We start from the raw sequence: 5,604 nt of genomic DNA, 5'->3' as shown, positions 1-5,604 counted from the left end.
GAGACCCCCCTGAGCACGTCCCCAATTCCAGGAGTGGCTCTGAAACACCTCGGAGCACGGGGATGAGAGGCCAGGGATGGTGAGAAGAAGGAAGAGAGGAAGTTGGGAGAGGGATCAGGGGCAAGAGGGGGAAGGGTCAGCCCTGCAACAGCCCTGGGACAGCCCCATTCCCACTTGGAAAAGCCTCCTGCTCTTGCAAGGGAACTCAAAGCCCTGGATTTGGGAAGGGCAGAGGGGCCACCGCGGTCAGCACCGAATGGGGCTATCGCAGCCTGGCCAAAAACTGCCCCTCAAGGGTCTGTCAGCACCGAGATGCTCCCCCCAGGACCAGAGGATGAAGGAATAGGCAGGAAAGGTCTCCTCCAAAAGCCCAGGCTGGGCTCCCATGGATCTGGAGCAGCTGGAAAAGGCAGGGACTGGGGACCGGGATGGGCACAGGGACACCAGAGTGGGGTGAGGAGCGGCTCAAACACGGCCTCTCTGCCTCCTCCTGCTCCCAGGCCGGCCTGTGGTCAGTCCTGAAGCTCACATGGAGGAGTTTTCCAGCCAGGATTTCCTTGCTGAATCCGAGGTCCTTCCCTCTGGGCATGGTTCTGGATCAGAGGCACAATCCCAGCTCACAGACACAAGTGACCCCAAGAAGACTTTGGAAGTATTGGGTTTTTTTTGTATAAACCATCTCAAAATGCCCTAAAAAACATCCAGGAGAGCCCTTTGTGCTCCCACAGCTCCGTGAGTCCGCAGGGAGAATTGGGATAACTCACAGGGACCACGGATCACTCCCAGGAACTCCCAACTCCTTCCAACTCCCTCATCCACGCGTCACAATCCCAGATCCCCATCCAGGCTCCCCATAGCCTGGGATCACCGCAGCGGGAACGGGATCATGCCCACAGGACCCCCCCATCCCGGGGCCATCCCGCTCTCCCAGGCTTCCTCTGCTCACCGGGGAAAAGCACGGAGCACAAAGCTGGAGCGATGGGAATTAAAGCTCCATAATTAAAGGGAAAATTTTCCAGCATGCTGGAGACAGAAGAGGATCATTGTGTTTGCCTCCCACATCCCAGATGGATGCACGAGGGCTGCAGAAAACGCCGGGGAGAGCGTGGAGAGGAGGAGAGGAAGGGTGTGAGTGAGACCGGGACGTGTGTGAGCAGAAATTGAATTTTTATCAGTTCCTATGTAGATTGTGTTTATTCATCTGTCTCCTCTCCATCTCCCCCTGCATCTCCCTATTTCTTTGACAAAATTACTTTCCTCCTTTGGCCTAATTTTGTTTGTACAGATAGCAGCTGCTTCCTCCCGTTTCGGCAGAGAAATATCCCGGTAAATGAGGTGTTCCGTATCCCCGGCACAGGTTGGAGCGGCTCCCCGGGGCACATTAGCCCCTGGCTCCTGCAGGGATGTGGCTCCATCCCAAAATTCCCCCTCCTGCTGCTTTGCCATGCTCCTCCCACCCTCTCCTCCAGGCGGCAGAGGATGGGTGAGATGCTGCCAAATTGTCCCAGGACCCCAAGTGTCACCACCCTGCTGGGTGCAGGGTGCCCAGGGGTGCTGCTCCATGTGCTGCATCCATAGGGAAGCTCTGCTAATCCACATTAAGTGTCCTGCCACGGGAGATGAATGGAGCTGGGACAATCCAGAATACCAATAAGGGCATTTTTTTTTTCCCCAAAAAAACCCATTCTTGGCAGGACCTCTCCATCTCCCCGGCTGGGCTGGATTCTCTGGGAATCTTGAGGAGCCATGCACGTGTGGGCCTCAGGATGCTCCCAAAACCCAGGAGCCCCGCAGGGAGGTGCGACCCCAAATCCCAGAGGGACAATCCCAGCGTCCCTGGCTGCCACCAGGAAGAGCCACAGAGCGTGGACAACCCAATCCTGAGCCGAGCACGCTTTTTCCATGCCCAAAACACCCCCAAAACGGCCGGAAAAACCTTCCCCAGCCCAGCCAGTGACTCCAGGCCTTTGCCAAGGGGGTGTTTCCCAGGGAAAAGAGGGGAAGAGGAGCCTCTGGAGCCCTTTATGCTCCCTGGAAAGAGGGAAATTCAAGGCGGCACCGCGTGATGGATTCCCCCCCAGGGCCCGCCATTAAAAATGTATGGAATTACTCATGCAAAGTCCCACTTACACACGAGGCTTTTGTGAGGACATTAAAACACCGGCGTTTGTCACTCACTTCCCCACGGCTCGCAATTTGCTCCCGTTTTTTATCGGGAATGAACCGCCAGGAATTCTATTTTCGCCTCCCTGCACGTCACCCGGAGCTGTCCCAGCTCGGGTCCCACCTCCCAGCCCGGCACCCAGCCGGGGAACGGCCCCCAAACCCCACCTGCCATGGGGAGAGCCTTCCTTGGGAAGGCAGGAGAGGATTGGGATGCTCAGGATGCTCAGCATCGGCCCCCCCCATCCCATTCCAATTCCTTTCCCTCCTCTTACGGGGGAAAAACCCACCTGGAGTGAGGCCAGGAGAGGATTGGGATGCTCCGAACTCTCACCATCAGGGTTCCCATCTCCTCCCAGCTCCTTTCCCACCTCTGGGAGGGGGCAAATCCCACCCGGGGGGAGGAAAATCCCACCTAGGGGGAGGCTCGGGAGCATCAGGATATTCAGGATGGAAAAAGCTTTATCCTTGCCCAGGATCCAGGCTCTCACCCAGCCCCATCCCAGCGTTTCCTTCACCCTCCCAGGCCAGGCTGGTCATTCCAAGGGGTGCTGGGCTGGGTTGGGAATGGGGTCCTGCTCCTGCTCTGAGCTCCGGGAGCCGGGGAAGGAGCAAACAGCTGGAGACAGGGAGGGCAGGAATGTGGGAACACAATGGATCGCGTTCCCCGGGTGTCTCTGGCTGGGAGGAACGGGGCTGGAATCACGGAACGCTTCCCCTCTGCTCTCTCGGAGCCTTTCAACTCGTAATGCATTTCGCTCCCCGCCTGAGCACCTTGCCGAGTCAAAAAGACAAATTTCCCGCAGCTTCAAAAGCTGCTGAGAGCCACAGCTCCGCGCTTCAGAGCCATCGCTCACCGAGCCAAACAGCCTCGGCTGCCCTCGCCCGCCCTGCCCTCCTCTGCCATCCCAAATTCCTAATCAGGGTTTTCCAGGGTGCCTGGTGAGGGGGATCAGCACAGCGAGAGCCCCCACGACAAAGGGGGACAAGGGGTGGTGTCACCCCCCCCCCTGCAGCCAGAACCCCCAGACCCTCCGTGCTTGAAATTCTGTTTCGGGGGGCTTTGGGCAGGGGGTGGCACCACCCCCGTGTCCCCCCGTGCCGTGGGGGTTCTCGCTGTGCTGATCCCCCTCAGCTGACACCCTGGAAAACCCTGATTAGGAATCTGGGATGGCAGAGGAGGGCAGGGCAAGGCAGCCGAGGCTGTTCGGCTCCGTCAGTGATGGTTTGGAAGAACAGGCAGAGCCCTCGCGGCACGGGGGGGACACGGGGAGGTGCCATCCCCTGCCCAAATCCCCCCCCCAAAAAGCAGGAAAACCAGAGGATTTCAAGCACGGAGGGTTTGGGGGTTCTGCACCACCCCGTGTGCCTCCAAACCATCACTGACGGAGCCTCGGCTGCCCTGCCCTGCCCTCCTCTGCCATCCCAAATTCCCAATCAGCGTTTTCCAGGGCTCCTGGTGAGGGGGATCAGCACAGGGAGAGCCCCCGCGACAAAAGAGGACGCGGGGAGGCGCCACCCCCTGCCCAAAGCCCCCCGAAACAGAGGATTTGGGGGTTCTGGCTGCAGGGGGAGAGCAGGAAAAGCTGGATTTGGCCTCGGGGCTGACAACGCGTGGCGCAGAGAGCCCAGCTCAGAGCAGGGCGGTGCCCACGAGCAGCACCCAAAGCTCAGCCGTGCCCTCGGTGCCCTCGGGGGTGTCACCAGCTGCCACCGCAGCTCGGCCGGGGTTGGATCCAGTCCGCAGGCACGACACGTTCCACAACATTGCCCGGTAATTGCGTCTCCCAAAAAGCAATTACCACGCCAGCAGCCCCGCGGCGGCCGAGGCGACACGTTATTTATTCACCCGGCGACGAGGTGGCAGCCCTGAAATGTGGCTGGCACCGGGAATAGGGCGCTTAACCCCCCATCAAGAGGCCGTGACGATCACACCCGGCCCAGCCGGCTCCGTGCCCAGGGGCCACGACATCCAACTCCCCTGCCCGTGCCTCAGTTTCCCTTTTCTTGCCGTGATCCCAGCTCGTGTCGCCTCCCTGGATGCAAAGCCCAAGGGGAAAACAAGTTCCACCCACTCCTGACCCCAAGCCGTGGCGGATTTTCCATGGGCTGGGGTGAGCAGTGGGGTCTCTCCTCCTCACACAACCCCAAACAGGAGTGGATAACCCCAAATCGGGGGTTTTATCCCCTGGGTTAGCCCCAAATAGAGGGGGTTTAACCCCTGACAGAGCGATTTAACCCCAAATGTTGCTCCTGCCTGGCTGAGGCCCTGCCCCATCTCTCCAGCTGGAGACACGGAGAAGTTTTCCCGCAGATGACAAAGCACCGTCTGGGGTTTGAGACGGCGAAGGGGGGAAAAAAACACAAGGAAAACCAGCAAAACAAAGCAAAACCCAACATTTCCCTCCAGGAGCACAGCGAGCAGAGGTGTCGGAGTGAGAGATGTCACTCGGCTCCGGCGGCTCCGGCAGACTTTGTTCATTTTAACTCCTGCGCTCAGGGCAGATCCAAACATTCCACAGCCGCTGGAATCCCCGGGTGGGATGGGAAGGGTCTGGATGGGTTTGGGAAGGGATGGGAAAGAGGGAAAAAATCTCCGTTCTCCCTCTATCAACATTCCCAACCGGCAGGAGACACGGGATGAGAAACCAGCTCAGAGCGGGTCTTGGGGGCACCTCCTGCCCCTCGCCCCGTGGGAAGGCAGTGGCAAATCCCATCCCACATTGGGACCAGGGAAAAGCTCATTTTCCACCGGGAGAGAGGCAGGAAAATGTTGTTTTTTTTTTTTTTCCCCAACCGATGGACCAGTTTTGAAACCTTCTCTGCAGTGAGACAGAGGATGGAGGTGACACGTTAAATCACCCAAGCGTGGCTGGCAGCGCTGGCAGCTCACCCGGGCAGAAAGCCGGGTGGTGCTGGGGGCACTCAGCCTTCCCCACCCTGCATCCCACCCCTTTCCCTCCATCCCAATTCCCGCATTCTTCAGGAGAACCGCGTCCTCCTCCAGGGGCTCCATTCCCAGCACATGGAAGGGACACCTCGGGCACGGTGGGGTCAGGGTGGCACCGCTGGCTGAGGAGCTGGCCCGGAGCCGCGCGGCGACGCAATTAGTAAATTAATTATCGAGCGGTAACGGAGATTTCATAGCTCGGAGCTGTCACATCACCAGTGTTTTGTCAAAGCCAGATGACGACTGGTGGAATTATTACTGCGGTGCTGGGGCTGGGAAAAAGAGGAGAGAGAGACTAGCAGGGAGAGGGGAGGATAAAAATATAAAGGGAAGAGATAGGGAAGAACAAGATAAGTGGGTTTTGTTGCTAATGGAAGCTGGCACGGGGACAGAATCGCAACTATTAGAAGACAACACACTACACTACGAGTGCCTCTGAATGATCCTCTTAATTAACGACGAGCACAAAAGGAGCCCCTGCCCACCTCCAA

Source organism: Coloeus monedula (genome assembly GCF_965178545.1).
Source record: "Coloeus monedula genome assembly, chromosome: 24".
Classification (NCBI taxonomy): Eukaryota; Metazoa; Chordata; class Aves; order Passeriformes; family Corvidae; genus Coloeus; species Coloeus monedula.
The sequence above is the reverse complement of the archived record's forward strand: the minus strand, read 5'-3'. Positions refer to the sequence as shown.